The 17,880-nt window shown below is 39.3% G+C and overlaps 1 protein-coding gene across 2 annotated transcripts in view; it reads right to left on the bottom strand.

The window, feature by feature from the left end:
* LOC131219102 (probable nucleolar protein 5-2) overlaps window positions 1–17,380 on the bottom strand; it is a 33,917-nt gene extending 16,537 nt beyond the window's left edge. Inside the window, exon 1 of one of the 2 annotated variants that reach the window (XM_058214102.1) lies at window positions 17,357–17,380. The gene's annotated coding sequence lies outside the window, so the exon portion shown is untranslated. Of the gene's footprint in view, window positions 1–14,906; window positions 14,993–17,356 lie in introns of those variants that run through there. The other variant, XM_058214101.1, reaches the window with a different exon arrangement.
* Window positions 17,381–17,880: the final 500 nt, after the last annotated feature.

The raw sequence follows: 17,880 nt of genomic DNA, 5'->3' as shown, positions 1-17,880 counted from the left end.
CGTTCGGAATTTGTAACCATGACACGTGTGCAAAGGTGTGCAGGTGAGGATGACTCTATATACATGTGTGAATAATAATGCTAATAAGACTTGACCTAGACCCGACATAACCCTATTGAGTTTTAACCATATTCAAGTTGGTGGACCCGACCTAAACATAACTAAACTTGATTTTTAACCATGTTGAAATGATAAGACCTGAACCCTGCTCAATTTCTCAATGGGTCCAAAATAATCAGATCTAGACTCATTAAAATCAGGTCAGGTCAGGTCAGTCAGGTACCGGGCAGGTCTGCCTACATATATATGGACAGTCGTGTGGGAATACTTGATATATACTAGTTACACATACAGCATGATACATTAGCCATTTAGACAATCTGCACTTAGTTCACATTAGCTCAAATTAAAAAGGCTAAATTGTGGGGTCCACTTTCATTAAGTCACAGTCCCATAATCCGATTGGTTGAAAAATCCTTGCCACTGATTTGTGGACACTCATTTTCTGAAATAATATCATTGGATAATTTTCATTCTTAGCTATCATACAAGTGTCCAATCTGATAGTTGGATCATCAAAGAAGCATAATTTTGGCTTATGATAGTCTGTTATGGCCCATGGGGACCCACAACTTTGACGGCTTAATTTCATTCTATTGCATGCAGTCGGTCCAGTGGGTCAGGCATAAGCATCAAGATACTTACAGAGTCCAAACTGGTTTGGTTTTTCAGCTACAAACATGGCATAGTTTTGCAAAGATCTGGACCGTTTAAATCTACATGTGGATGGGCCATAAGCTTAAAACTACCTCAAATTTGATGTCTGCCATCTATTTTTGCCACAAAATATGAACGGTTGAGGAAATTTTGGATAAATAGAATTGTTTGATCAACAGAATTTTAGAGATGCCACTGATGACGTGCCATACATTTTGACAACATAGTGATTGGACATGGTTGATTTTTTTTTTCAGAATACATTTCTGAGTATGGATAAGCATTTGTATTAGTTGGATGGTCCATCATGGGGATCCTTTTTCACAGATACAAAGAAAGCCACCAAATGAATGGTTGGGATTGGCTGATTACTACATTTTTTAATGTTATTTTCTTGAGGTAGGGTCCACAATACAATGGAGGGTAGAGGTGTACACGAGTCAAGCCGAGCCGAGCTTTGCCCAGCTCGTGCTCGACTCAGACAGCTTGAGTCTTAGCACATGCTCGGCTCAACTTGGCCTTCGAGCTTGGAACAGCAGCTCGTGCTCGGCTCGCCCAACAGCTCGGTCCGGTTCAAGCCGAGTTCAAGCTGAAAAATGGTCGCTGGTCGAATGGATTCTGCTACTCAGACAGATGCTACTCGCCGGAAAAAAAAAAATGGAGAGAGGGGAGGAGAGGACTCACATTGGGAGAAGAGGTCGTCTGGACAAACGCTGGAAGGAGAGTATTTGTCAGGCGGTGGAGAACGGCGAGAGTATAGGGCGAACGGATGGCCGATTTGGGCGAAAGGGAGAGAGAAATGGGTTAGGGTCAGGCGATTTGGGCGCTGGACGCTCGTTGGGTTAGGGTTGGGCGAAATGGGTTAGGGTCGGGCGAATAAGGGTTTTTTTTTTTTTAAAGCCCTTATATATGTACTTAAAACTCGATCTGAGTCGAGTTCGAGCCGACTCGAGTGGAGTCGAGTCGAGCCGAGCCGAGCTAGGTCCAGCTTGGACTCAACTCGAAATGTTCCGAGCTCCCAAAAAATGGCTCGACTCAGTTTGAACACAATTTCGATCTGAGTCGAGTCGAGCTTTTTCGAGTTGAGTCAAGCGAGTTACCGAGCTAACTCTGCTCGTGTACAACTCTAATGAAGGGCTACTAACCCCACATGCAAACCGGGTTCACGTCAACTCAACCCTGACTAAGGATTGGGTTAGGTTGAGAGCGTGTTTGGGCCATGGAATTGAATGGTATTGAATTGTATTAGAAGGGATTAACATCATTATCGCACAATGACTGTATGTATGGAAATACCATGGTATTGTAGCCATCCAATCCCATGTTTGGGATAAAATTTTTGCTACCCGAAAACACCGGATTAAGTAAAATCATGTTTGGTGGACCATAGAATTGTAATCAACGGACCAAATTCACAACGGATGTCATTCACTTATGCACATATATAAGCAGAATGTCATGTGTAAATGGTGTATATGGATGGATGGCATGGACAAGCGCATGCATCAATGTGGGGTCCACATGTGTAGTTGATTTCAAAATCCACATAAATCCTGCGTGGGACTAAATGCAATTCCATCCCACCTAATCCCAACCCTCTCATCCTCTCCAAATGCTGGATGGAAATGCACACGGTACCAAATGCAATTCTATCCCACCTAATCCCATCTAACACGCCAAACGCCCCCTCAAGGTCCTAAAGTCAAGGTATCCAATTTGAAAATTGGTCAAGGCTTTGGTACCGTGGATTCATAATACTTTGGAAGAAAAATTCTCTAAATTTGGAAATCTTTGATTGTGTTTGGCACATTCGATTTAAAGTCCATTGTAATCCAAAAATAGCTATGCATTTAAATTATGTAATATATTTATAAGAGTTTAAATTTAATTATGAAATTAACTTTAATATTCTTAATTGGTGTATGTACTAATGTTTGATATAATAATTGTAATAAACCTATTGAAATATATACTTTGGTAAAAAATGATGAAATTTCAAACTTGGGATGAGTTGGAAACAAATGATCACAAGTGAGCAACTAACAAACATTTTTAACCATTAGTTTACATGGCTAATGTTTGGATTGCTCAGATCATTCTATTGATGTAATTTTAATGATGCACCTAATAATCTAATTATTTTGGGATTCATTGGTGGGCCACTTGTACAATAAACTAATAACTAATTGATACATATGTTACCCATGTGACTCTCTTGCATTTAAAATTGAGAGAGAGAGAGAGAGAGAGAGAGAGAGAGAGAGAGAGAGAGAGAGAAAGGATTATTAATCCAAGCAAAATGGAGGGATTGCAAAATTCACCCAAAGTGAGGATTTGAAATTCCATATACCCTCTAATCCATAGATTTGAAATACCCTCAAATCCTTCCAAATCCGTGGTGCCAAACGATGGTTAGTTTAGGTTTTCCCATGTTGGGAATAATCACATAAATTCAGGTCCTTGGGTTGGGTTGGGTTGGGTTAGAGTTGAGAATAAATGTATTTGGGTTGGGTTTGAGTTTGGGCTAGGTATCTTGGGTTCGAATTTGATTTTGGGCTGGGCCTAGGTACCTTGGATTGGAATTTGGTTGGGTTGGGTTGAGTTGGGTCTTGGGCTGAAAATAAAGGGATTTGGGTTGGTACCTTGGGTAGTATTTTGGTTTTGGCCGAATTGCAGGTTGGGTCCGCTTTAGCTTGCATTGGGCTTGGGTTGACCCTAACCCAACCCAACCTAACCCACCCAAGTTGCAGCCCTGTCCACACCACACGCACTCACATGCAACTAATCGACTGCACATATGGGTCCATGTGTTGATGATGGGATGTTTGAATAAGGTAGCCCCCACTATTAAGATGACCCCATAAAAAAATGATGTGGATTGTGTCCTACCCGCGCCGATCTCTAGACACAAATGAGCAGTTCTGTGGTGCGCCCATTGTGATATATATGTTTATCAACGCCTTCCATCATTCTCTCAGATCATTTCAAGGTAAGTGCACAAAAATGAGGTAGCTCCAACTCTCAAGTGGGCCACGCCAAATAATAAGCTTGATTGCATTAAATGCACAAATCATTAAATGCACGAGTCATATTTGGCGTGGGCCATGCGAAATAATAAGCTTGAATGCAGTAGGACTATCAATGGGCCAGGCTCAGGCAGCCAAAATCAAATGTGACTAATGCCATTAGGTGGACCACATTGCTCAGATCCAGGGGTAGGACCCAATGTGCATCCATTGTAAATCAGTCCGATTAAAAACAAAGGTGGGTCACACCTCATGAACATTTGGGATGCCAATGGCTAAAACTATCCAAATTATTTGTGGGGGGCAGACAATTTATTTTTATTTTTATGCTCGATCCAATCCATTCAGGGATACCTAAATGGACACCCAAAACTAAAAACTCAGGCGGGCCACACCACCTGATTTTAGTTGTGGCCCACCTGAGTTTCGGACTGTCTCATAATTGGGATTCAAGGAGAACATGGCGGGACAACACATGATGGACGTACTAGATTTCATGCACACGTCAAGGTGGACCTACACACCATGAATTTAGGTGGCCCCCCTAAATTCTGGATCTGCCCTCTTTTTAGATCTATTGAGAACATAATTGGACACACATGACGGACAAATTGGATGACATTCACACAACAAGATGGGGCCGTGGTAGGGCTGAAAGTCAAGCAAGTTCAACCGACCGACCCGTGACCGATCTCACATTGGGTTGGGCTTGGGTAGGATGTATCAGGTTCAGTCTTAGGATTGAGCTATACAAACACTAATCCGATAAAACTTGGGTCGGGCTCGGGTTGAGGTCTCAGGGTTGCTCGACCTAACCCAAACCCAATCGATATATAAGTTATAAATTATGATTGAGTGTGGATCATTTGTATTGAAGTCATAAGAAATTCCCGTGACATCGGATTTCATTAGTCTTCGTTATTTTCGATGACTCAAGCTAAGAAGATATGATAGATTTCTCTCTTCCAAATAGATTGTGTGCTACACAATATGACTTTTAAAGAGTAGTTGTCCTGTATTTTAGTTTGGTTGTTTGTTCATTTTTTTTTAAGTACTTTACGATAAATAAATACATATAATTAATAAAATCATAAGAAAAAAAAGAAGAAGAAGAAGAAGAAGAAGAAAAGACATGTATTGAAAATATAATAGAATAATGTAATAACAAAAATATTAGTATATACCAACCTGACCAACCTGACCGAGCTCGCTTGGGTTGAGAATTCCTGACCTGTGGTTGGATTGGGTTGGATTTCTATTCTCAATTGGGCTACCTTTTTTATTTGAACGTGGACCGTGGATGCATTTCTATTCTCAACCATCTATTTAGAAGCCACCCATATAAAGGTAAAGGATGTGTTCTGGAGATATCTTTTGCTTAGAATAGCCCATCGACGGTGGGATCCAAAATATGAACAGTCTAGATCACTCGATGATGGGCCCCGATGGTCCAAACTGAAAACCCAAGCAAACTAATGATGTATAATCGGGCCGAGGATGGTACGTGTGATTTCAACCTTCTGCCCTAAAGCCCTAAAACCTTTCTCCTCTCCCCTCATATAAAACAAAGAGCGAAGCTCTTCTCTCCTGCCTTCTTCCCTTGAACCTTAAAACGGTGTTCTTAGGGTTTTTGCTGCAGAAAGCTCCATCTCCTCTCCAAGCATCTCTCTCTCTCTCTCTCTCTCTCTCTCTCTCTCTCTCTCTCTCTCTCTCTCTCTCTCTCTACGCTTACTTTTCTGTAGCTTTTGATTGATTGCACAAAACAGATTCATGTACATCGCAAAAACTAGTAGTATTTTCTCGAGTGAAAATGGGGGAAAATATCTCATTTTAGTTCTTCGAAGTAGTTTTTATTTTTTATTTTTTTAAAATAGAAATGATCAGGTATTGTCCTTTGAACTGCAAGCTTACCGTGCTGCAACTCATTCCCCGCCAACATGTCACATGTGTAAGACATCTAAGCTGTGGGAAATGTCGGCTCCATCATAATGATCGACTGAATTGAAATCCAGGCCATTCTACTCATTGAGTGGGCCACGCCATTGATGTCAATGGATGGCCATCGGTAGGACCCTACATACAAGTGGGGCCCACACGATGTGGGTTGGCGTGATTTTCTCGCCAAGTGATCTTATTGAAATGGTTGGCCTATTTGACGGCTTGGATGTGCTAAACACGTGGTACTAAACCCTGTCCAAATTCCAAGATTGGCTAGACCAGGCTTAGTCCACTATCCAAATGCTGAGCCCAATCTTGTGGACTTGGACCTTAGTGATCTGGACCGTTCGTCTGTGGACTCTTTAAGACTGTTGATGAGTGCTGCTGAGAAGAGCACCCTATTGGTCGGTCCTGGCTATCCCATTTCCAACAAGGAATTGGATGGTTGAACGTATAACTAATAGTTGATATCTAATGAAAAGAACTTCCACTAATCTATAGCTGGGATAAGTCAACATCCAATGTTGCATGATTTGCATCCACCAGATGAAAGATTCTAATCATTGAAATGTGGGGACCACGTGAACTGTGATACTGGACTGAGTTAAATGCTTTTGGATCTGGCCTAGCTTTGTATGATGCTCCCATAGTCGTCGACTTATGGCAAGACGACAATCCAGGTGGCGCCATCCTGTTTAACAGAATAAGTTCCTTGACACCTATTAGTTCTAAAAACGGAAGCCGGGATGATGATGTTACTGTCGAGTCACCGCGAGCCTACATTTTAATTTGTTTATATTTTGTCGATCCATTGGTTACTTCTAAGAGGTGCTAAGGACCCCTTAATATGACTCTTTTGAATTTTTGATATTACAGGTTGGATATAGACAACTTTAAGGCGTTAAAGAGGGTTTCTAGAGGGTTTGGATGATCAGTTAGGATTTAATTTGTCAGGTTCTGAATATGCTGGTCAGGTCCATCAATTGTTTCCATGTTATATATGCCAAGAATCTTACCCATTTGACTGATTAGATTTTTAATAGTCATTAAGTTTAGTCTCATTTTGGATTGAGTGCATATAGTGATTTTCATACAAGGTTCATTACTACCATCAAGGGATTTTGGTTGAGGGATAAAACATCGAGGGATTACTACCAAGTTACTTTTCATAAACATCCAAAAGGACCGTAAACGGTCAAATTTCTTGAAAGTCTTACTTTTAAAAGGGATCTTTTGGGTCCTATTTTTGGATGCTAGAAGGACTTTTGTTGTTGGCAGAGAAATACCCTTAGTTGGGTATGGTTTTAAGATGAAATGCAAGCGTTACTCTGTGACTATGCTAGCAATGCATGGGATCCACCTCATCCGTCAAAGGTGAGCCACCCCAAGATTGGTCCTGAGCCCAAATATCAAGCTGATAAAAATTATAATAATAATAATAATTAAAAAAAAAATCAGATGGGCCACACCACAAGAAACAGTTGGATGGGAACGACCACCACTAAAACCATCCACAAGTTTGTGAGGGCCAAATGTGGCATGTATATGCCATCCAATCCATTCATCATATGTGTCCAACCAGGAAGAAGATATGCCCTAGACATCTGGCCATCCAAAACTCAGATGGGACACGTCACTTGAATGTAGAGGTTTTAGGCATCATTTATAATGTCCTCTATGGTGTGGCCCGCCATAGTTTTGGATCAGCCTGATTTTTGGGTGCTGGGGTGAAGATGAGATAGTGCATGTGATGAATGAGGTGGGTCTCATAGAGATTTCATCTTAGTAGCCCGAAGACATGAATTTGGAGGTTTTTGGGTGGTTTTCCATGGTTCTCTATGGTGTGGCCCGCCTAATAAGTGTATAGGCTTGAGTTCTTGGAAATCCTACCATCGTGGAGGGGCTTACTACAGATTGGATCATACAAAAACAACATGGCGTGCCACCCAATAGAACCATTGGATAACCGCCCAAAAACCTCTAATTCAATTCATGGCCCACGTGATGGTTGGATCAGCCTATTTTTTTAGGCATCCCAGTTTCATGATGGAGCAACCCTTATGGACAAGTTGGATGCCTCGAAAACATCATAGTGGGACACATACTCAACAGTTGTATAAAAAAAACTAATTCCATGAAAGTCATAGGGGATCTAGCCTCATCCAAAGCATATCCTTCTCCTAAATCCTTTGGAAGAGTACAATGGTTGAAGCAATTAGAAATCAATAAATAGGGAATGATCACATAGCATGGAAGAGACCATGGTGTACCGTAAAGCCGTTACGTAAAGGTAACGGTAGCAACCGTTACACGTTACAAGGTCCTAAAAGTCGTAACAGCCGTTACAGAAAAATGACCCGTAAAGGCTGTTACAACCCCCCTAACAGCCCGTTACGCCTCCCGTAAAGGCCGTAACAGCACCGTTATGGACCATTACACGGTCGATATAGGTTTTTCAGATTTTTTTCAATTAAGAAAGAGAGAGAGAGAGAGAGAGAGAGAGAGAGAGAGAGAGAGACCAAAACAGCCATGACACCTCATGTTATAAAGGTAACAGTGGTGGCCGTTACGACCACAGTTACCGTTACGGAATACCTTGCAAGAGACTCAAATCAGACCATTGAAAATCATGGCTCCACCCTAATGCGCTATGCCACATGAATCAACTCAAAAGTACAATCCTAACTATTTGAAATTATGTACTACATATAGATGTTAAATGAGAGAAATATGATGATAATAGTCCATACATCAAAGGCTAAGATATTCAAATCTGCAAAAAAAAAAAAAAAATGTTGAAGTCCATGCTTAGTCTATGGAAGTTCTCAATAGGTGAACAGTCTAGATTATTGAAAACCCCACTTCTGATAATTGAATTAGGTAAGTATAAATTGTTAAGTTGCATCAATTCCAATTTTAATTATCCTGGACTACATTAGCCTGACATCATGCATGGAAGCATGACTTGCATTAACTAAGCGCTACATGGAGAAACATGCTTCAGATCCACCCTCTGTCTATTACGTGTGCCACCACATTTTCACCGTGGATCCAAAAAATCAATCTAATTCAGGACTTAGGTGCGGCACAGGTACGATGTAAATCATACCAAAAACATATAAATTTATCAGGTGGGGCCAACGTGAGTCTCGGAATGTTCTGATTTTTTGGGGTATCCCCTCATCTTATAGATGGAACAACAACCAAAAAAACAATAAATTTAAAAAAAAAAAAAAAAAACAACAATAAAAAAAACAATAAAAACAATAAAAACAATAAAACAATAAAAATAAAAAAAATAAAACAAGAGAAGTCCCGCCATTAAAATTGTCTAAATTACGTGTTGGGCCCATTGTTGTCTAAATATGGCATCCAATTCACTAAGCTGACTAGCCCCACTAAGATGACTTATTCCTTTTTTTCTTTTTCTTTTTTTTTAAAAGATATTCTAAAACTCGACAAGCCCAAGTTGCAGCCCTGTCCACACCCCACACACACTCACATGCAACTAATCGACTGCACATATGAATCTGTTTTCTGCAATCAATCAAAATCTACAGAAAAGCTAAGCAGAGACAGAGAAAGCGAAGGAGGAAGAGAGAGAGAGAGAGAGAGAGAGAGAGAGAGAGATGCTTGCCTCAAGAGGAGATGGAGCTTTCTGCAGCAAAAACCCTAAGATCACCGTTTTAGGGTTTAAGGGAAGAGGGCTTGAGAGAAAGCTTCGCTCTCGTTTTATGTGCTGGGAGAGAGGAGAAAAGGGGTTTTAGGGCTTTATGGCAAGATATTGACCACTGTAGACGCAACTTCTTATCTAGTTTCTTCTGCGAAGAGTCCAAAACTTACCTCCTAACTTAGTCGTTGGACATACGGAAGAGCATTTGAGGACCAAAATACCCCTTCCTTTCATAAGCGGATCGGCTGGTGTGCGAAGATGAGCGCTAATGCTCCTTCAACTCCGAGTTGTACGAAGGGTTCAAAAGGGGAACAGATTGGCTACTCCCCCTGCCACCAGCCCCGTGGCTGGTGGTCAGTGCTCTATAGGCCCCACCATGATGTATGTGTTTCATCCATTCCGTTCATCCATTTTTAAAGATCATTTTAGTGCTTGATTCCAAAAACGAGAGAGATATAATTCTCATGTGGACCACACCACATGAAAACAATAGTTATTGGATATCCACCATTAGAATCCTCCTAAGGCCTACTGTACTGTTTATTTGACATCCAATCTGTTGATTAGGTCATATAGACCCAGATGAAGGGAAAAGAACAAAAATCAGCTTGATCCAAAACTTTTATGGCCCCCGAAATGTTTTTAATGGTCGATACTCGTTCAAAATTGTTTCATGTATTGTGGTCCATTTGAGATTGATATATACCTCATCTTTGGTCTCATATCTTAAAATGATCTTTAAAAATATATGGACGGCATGGATGAAACAAATACATCATGGTGGGTCCCATAGAGCACCGAACACCAACCATTCTGGTGCCAGGGGGAGTAGCCAATCCATTTCCATTCAAAAGAGATCAAAGTTACATGGGCCCAAAGTTATCAAGTCTTTATGACCTCATGAATAGATTGGATGGAAAATAAACATTATGGTGGGCCCTACAAAATTTTTAACGGTGAAAATAAATTTCCCCGCTGCTATTTGTGGTGTGGTCCAACTGATCTTTGGATATGATTTTTTTTTTTTTTTGGATAATGCTCTGAAATGATTTCGAAATACGGATGAACGTTAACAGTAGGGCCCATGTAACTTTGATCTCTTTTGAACCGTTGGTACAACTCGGAGTTCAAGGAGCGTCATCGCTCGTCTTTGCACACCAGGGAAACGGATTGGCTACTCCCCCTGCCATTGGCTGGTGGTCGGTGCTCTGTGGGCCCTACCATGATGTATGCGTTTCATCCATGTCGTCCATCTATTTTTGTAGATCATTTTATGGTATGAAAGAAAAAATGAGTAATATCTCAATCTTAAGTGAACCACAATAAAGGAAACAATGTTGAATGAATGTTGACCATTAAAAACGTTTTGGGGCCATAAAAATTTGGATCAAGCTGATATTTATTTTTTCCCTTCATTTGGGTCGTTATGACCTAATCAACATATTGGATGTCAAATAAATAGTACAGTGGGCTTTAAGGGGATTTTAATGGTGGATATCTAATCATTATTGTTTTCCTATGGTGTGGTCCACCTAAGATTTATATCCCTATCAAATTTTTTTTATAAAGTCCTAAAATGATCTGTAAAAATGAATGAACGAAATGGATGAAATACATACATCATGTTGAGGCCCATAGAGCACCGACCACCACACACAGGCTGGTGTCAGGGGAGTAGCCAATCCGTCTTGGACGTGGATTTCCTATGAAAGCCTTTCGCAGGAAGTTCCTGCGCTGGGAACCAGGTGTGTCCCACTATCACATTTGTGATAAATCCTCTCTGTCCATCCGTTTTTTGAGTTTATTTTAGGATTGAAGCCAAAAATGAACCGTATCCAATGCTCAAGCAAGCCGAAAAAGTGATAATTCAATGTCTATTGTTGAAATATTCGTGGGGCCAAAAAGTTTTGAATCATTTGTGTTTTCAGCTCATCCCAATACAAATGACGTTATTAACGATATGATGACATTTAAACATCACTGTCGAACTTAGGATGGTTTCAATGGTAGAAATTTCCCTAGCCACCTTTTTCCTTTAGTATGGCCCACTTGAGTCTTGTATCCTGCTTAATTTTGGTTTCTTCTCTTAAAATGAGCTCACAGAATAGATGATTAGAGTGGATTTCTGAAAAACATCACGGTGGACAGTACCTAAGTTTCAAGTGCAGGAAATCCGCGTCCATCCATCTCCGCACACTAGCCAATCCACTTTCGAAAGGAAGGTAGGGGTATTTTGGTCCTCAAATGCTCGTCCGTACATCCAACATATAAATTGAGAAGTTAACTTTTGGACTCTTTAGAAAAAGAAACTGGGTAAAAAGTTGCGTCTATAGGGGTCAAATTCTCCTTTAGGGCGGGAGGATGAAATCAAGCGTACCATCCTCAGCCTGATTATACTCAATAGTTGACTCGGGTTTTCAATTTGAACTACCGGGGTCCATCCTGATCCAGACCGTTCATCATTTGGATCCCACCGTCGATGGGTTATTCCCAGAAAAATATGTTATCTGGATGGCATTCGTATCTTTTCATGCGTGGCTTCTAAATAGTTGGTTAAAAATAGAAATGCATCAACGGTTCACGTTCAAGTAAAAAAACAAGTGGCCCAGTTGGTAGAAAAGATCTTCCAATGTAGTACATTCTTTGGGAATGGTCCATTAAAAGTGGGCCCCACCAAATCGATGTCATCGTACCATAGTCGTTTGATAAGAAGCCGCGCTGTCATCAGTTTAAAGATGTGCGCCCTAGTGCAGAGGATCCATAATCCCACTTTTGCTTTCCCTGCAGCATTCTGTAGAATAATGTGATAGTACAGCGTGATGTGTGGGGCCCACCTTGTTGTATGAATGTCATCCAATCCGTCCATGTGTGTCCAATCATGTTCTCGTTGAATCTAAAAATATGGAAGATTCAAAAATTAGGTGAGCCCACCTGAATACAGGTGGTGTAGGACCCACCTTGACGTGCATGAAATCCAGTACGTCCATCATGTGTTGTCCCTTTATGTTCTCCTTGGATCCCAATTATAAGATGATCCAAAACTCAGGTGGGCAACAACAAAATTCAAGTGGCATGAGCCGCCAAGTAATCTGACCTCCATCTCGATGTATGATATGTTGGACAATTTTGTCTATCTTTATACTCTTTCCAATAAATAATACAATCATTGGGACATGCATATATAGTCTCATAAGTCATTCCCAATGAGTTGATCATCTTTTACGCTTGATATGTGCTCACTGGCAACGTGTTTTCTACTGGTAACAACTTCTACACCAATTGAAGAAGATCATTAAAGCTGTTATCCAACCAACCATTACGTGCCTTTAAATTATACGACTCAACAGTAACCAATAATTTTGTGAGTTCTCTAAGGCAAGAAGGGTACAAAGATTATCTTGCATCATCAAATAAGGCCTTATATCTTTCTGCATCAAGGTCTTCATGACAATTTTCATTTCTTCTAAGATCATCCATAAGAGTATCAACATGTTCTACATTATTTCTAAATGCATCATTAACAAGTTCCTCCATTCTAGGATACTCATCATCGGATTGATCATCAAACGTCGATGATGATGGTTTCTCGTTACTTTTCGCAAGACTTTCACCGTGAAAAATCCAATATGTGTAAGACTTATCAATACCGTTAATGAGCAAATGCTCATGAATCTCTCCAAGAGTGAACATCCCACTCCCATTTCTACATTTCACACACGGACACGAATAATGATCAAATCCACCACCGTTGTTCTTTGTAAACTCAATAAAATGCACAAGTCCATCCAAATATTCTGAACTTAACCTATGTTTGTCCATCCATGCTTTGCTACTTAATGACAACATTCTGCAACAAATAGGATAATCAAGTCAATTTTGATGTTAAAATGATGGTTGGACCCTACTGACTAAATGTGTTTAAAGTGAATAAACAAATTCTGATGCATGTTTAAAGGGACCCCCGCTCAACATCCAGATAGCTCCGACACACATTCGGGTCTGCTCCATCAATTTCAAGCTAATACATAAACACGGGCCTGTCCAAATGGTCAGGCCACCCATATTGTTGTCCATAGAAAATAGATAGCTTCGTCATGGTCATAACAGCGGTTCCCACCTTCCAGGGACCACCGCTCAATTAAATCCTAAATTAGTTACCCATCCAAGGTTGGATAGATTGCAATACTTTCATATTCCCATTTAAATCTCCATGCCGAAAATCCGGCAACATCTCCCCATGCCTCTCCAGATAAGTTGATCTTACGTTAAATTCCGATGCCAAATGTTTAAAACAATGTAAAGATATTTGGCATTAGATACGGAACGGAAGAAACATATCCAGAGATAAACGAGATGGACCATGGATCAGGCATGAACATTTAAATAGATTATATGAAAGCATACTATCCAACCTTGAACTGTTCAAAATGGGACAATTTGAGCGATTTCTATGCCACCAAAAACACACCATATCTATGTATGGCCACATAAAAATCCTCAAACGGGTAACTAATTATCTAACTTACAAATCACAATCACAAGTCACAATTATAAACTAACACGTCACAATAATAATTTAAGAAAAAAATGTAATACATATAAAGCATACTACCCAAATTTGTATTTTCCTATTGTGACTCACGTGAGCACTGGATTTGCATAAATTTTGATATGACCTTGCAATATAAGTCAACTCAATAAACATACAAAGCATACATCATATGGTTATCAAGATTAGCAACTTCATTCTCATATATAACAACTCTGAATAAACTATAAATGCCAAGATTGTCTATTTTTTTCTAAAAAGTGGAGTTGGAGCATTGTGGGGCCCACCTGCTTCGGTAGCCCTATTTCTATTTTTTCTTTTCTTTTCTTTTTCTTTTTCGGGTTTGCTGTTTTACATGGACTGAAACTCTGTACTAGGTAAGGCTTGTAGAGACAAGCTATTAGATTGTCTTATGTATTTTGTTTGTCTGCCCTGCTTTTTCATTTTATGTAAATGGTTTGGTTTGTTGTTTGCAAATATCCCCTTTTCATCTCTTTCATTGTTGAAGATGGATGATTTAATTAGAGAACTATATTGGAGAAATTGGAGTTTTAAAACATTAAAACTTACTACCAAGCAGACTTTGAATAAAATCAATCATCATCACAGTTCACATTGAATTGCCCTTAAATTCGGGTGTTGCGGCAACTGTTCTGATTGAAATTTGACAACACTCTTACTAAAGAATGATCTGTTACAAGTCAGGAGTAAGCTAAGTATCTAAGCACATCCATGACAATAGCAAACAATAAAAGATTGCATATTGATTAGAAATTAAAAAATTTTTAAAAATTTTAAAAAAAAAAAAAAAAGCTATAAAAGAGTGCAGCTAATCAATGAAAAAATAAACATAAAAATTTTCAGCTATAGCAAAGAGAACAATGTGAATAGGAAGTTGCAGTCTGTTACGTGTTACGGTTTACCTTTTGCTGGTTGAAACTGTAGGCACTACCTTTTCAAAAACTAATGAGGAATATCATATATTAATGGAAAGTCACCTAACCTTATCTGTTTTGGACTTAGATGACTTGCACACCAAAATGAGGTTGTTCAGATGTACTCGTAAATAGAGCTGCAAATATCATGTTTAATCAAAAAGATATTAACCCTCAAATTTCAATTATTGTTACTGTCTAACTAGAAATTAACATAATTGCAGTAGGCACCCCAGACCCTGTATACTAAAGCTAAGGAAGCAGACCACAATTTGATTATTTTGAGTTCATAAATCTTTTGCACACTTTTTCCTCCTACGTTCTTGCTACTTTCTTGTATGCATTAACTAATGTTTTTGGTATTTGGGATATTTGAACACAGAAATTATGAACTGAGTAAACTGAAATTTAAATTAGAGAAATGATCCAGTGCTCCCACAGCTCTACAAATCATGTGCTCCCAATTGCATATGGCTACCTAGACATAGAAATCCCATTTTTCAGCTAATGCAGCAGCAATTTTTACAAGAGATATGCTGAAGGAGACACTACAAGAAGTACAAAAGTATCAAGCTTAACAAATATCAAGGCAAATCTAAACCCAAAAAAGCAATGAAAAGAAGAACCAATATCCCAGAGATGTCTGAAAACTGGGACCCATGTTATATGACAGTCCGTATTAGAGAAGCAATAAATGAAATTTCAATGAATTTGAAAGAAATTATATTGAAAAGAACGTTTAAAATTTTATACATATACTAAGGTTTTTGTGACCATTTCTCACCTATGCTAAGGTACAATATTATAAAAGTAATTGGATAGCTTCAGGGTACAATATTATAAAAGGAATTAGATAGCTTCAAGGTACAATAATTGGGACAGCTAAGATTTTCACATAGAACTAATCACTTATAGGCAAGTTACGACAACTTGTGGTATAGTACGATCTTTCCCCACCAACAAGCCACCGCTCTAGCCATGATGTTGGAAACAATGGACAACCAATGGTCTGACTCACCGTACAGGTGCAGCCCACCTAGTGAATGGATCAGCCAGCCATGATTTTCATGGTTTGGACCTATCATTTTCATGCTACTGATGTTCTACCTAAGTTGCATGTTTATCATTGCCTGTAGGTGAAAAGTCCTATTTCACAATATCATGTCTTATCCATCAACCATCTCCATAAACTGTAGAAGCTCTCTCCTCTCATACATGCACGCACGCACACATACGATGGAATTATTTCGCCATTTCGAACCCGTGGTTCCCAAAAAATAAAAATAAAATAAAATAATCCAAGCTTGGAAGATCCTGGTGAACAATATTAGAACCTTTTTGCAGTTGAATGTAGACAGTATTGTATTTTCTCTTCATAAGCATCAGTCTGTAGGCCACAAATCAAATGGTTAGGATTGTTCATTCACAATGGAACACAACAGTCTAGTGATCTGGATGATAGAACCATGGGCCCCAGTTTTCAGATATCGAAACCTGTGTACAGTTGCGAAGATGCCGCCCACATATCATGTAATTCCTCCACGTATGTATATGACAGTCCGTATTAGAGAAGCAATAAAAGAAATTTCAATGAATTTGAAAGAAATTATATTGAAAAGAACGTTTAAAATTTTAAATAGAGCTAACTCAAAAGAAAGCCCAACACCACCAATTCAAGATCCAACCCCATGCTTTTTTCACTGATTACTTTCATAATGTATAGAAAAGGTCTAGTGGTCATGAGTATATTAATTTGTAATCATCATAGATTTTCCTTATTATAGTGGTAATGGGTAAAATAAACAGGCTCTACTATTAAAATCCCAATATAAATTGATATTGCAAAAATGAATGAACTGTACATATATATGTATATGTATATACACTTGTATATTGCCATTGCAATGGTTTACCTGCATTTTATAGTTAGAAGTGGACTTGAGAGAGTGGTATAATGTACAGTCAAATACCTTATTTTACTTCCTAATATAGTGGTAATTGTAATCATTATTCACTCACAGCACATTAATATAATTGCCAATCCAAACAAGCCCTTGATCTTTAGTTCATGATACATCTAAACTTGATCATGATTTCTATTTTTATTTTTTTAAAATGTAATATGATTAGAACCATGAAACCTCAATGTTGAAACACATTCCAACTACCAGCTGAGCCATAAGGAACTCACCTAACCATAATTTCAATGATTTAAATTGAATGATGTATTGCCGCCTATGCAGTTTTAAAGTAATTTCTAAGTGCATGAGTATCAACCATCACACTCTGCCAGAGTATCAAAGTTCTTCTCTGAAAACATACAGTGCATGCGCCTGAGTACTCAGCATCCATACACCCACTGACACGTCGATACATACATATATCGGAGGATCAACACAAGAAGCTTCCCATGGAAAAAATAAAAAATAAAACATTCATTTCATCATTTCCAGAGCAGCTGTATCAATCACTACTCCAACAAAAAAAATGTACGGTTGAAAGAGATGACCAATAGTACCTGTCTGCACGCTGATGTACCTGTCTGAACCAGAGAGAGGGAGATAGAGAGAGGGAGGGAGAGTGAGAGGGAGATCCAGAGAGAGAGGGTTGATATCGGAAGAGGGAGAGGGAGATCGAGGGAGAGGGAGGGAGAGTGAGAGGGAGATCGACGGAGATTGGGAGAGGGAGATCGACGGAGATTGAGAGAGGGAGAGCGAGGGAGAGGGAGAGCGAGGGAGACGCAGACGGCGATGGCGCAAGGAAACGAAGGATTTAGGGCGTTTTGGTGAAAGGAAATGAATAAAAACATTCGATAGTCTGCGGTAATGTACAGTAATGTGGCTCTCGGGTCATGTGGGGTCCACTCAGAGGTTACTAATAGAATCCATTCCGTCCATCTGTTTCAAAATAAAACATTAAACCATAATAATAAAAAATAATAACATTAAACACTCAATTAGGACACATCAACAAAAAACGAAAATAACAGCGTATAACAGCAACTAGTTTACGGTTTCAAATTAGAAACGGCTTAGTGCTTAC

This window comes from Magnolia sinica, chromosome 11 (assembly GCF_029962835.1).
Source record: "Magnolia sinica isolate HGM2019 chromosome 11, MsV1, whole genome shotgun sequence".
NCBI lineage: Eukaryota > Viridiplantae > Streptophyta > Magnoliopsida > Magnoliales > Magnoliaceae > Magnolia > Magnolia sinica.
Note: the sequence above shows the minus strand (reverse complement) of the source record. Positions and strands in the feature narration are given on the sequence as shown.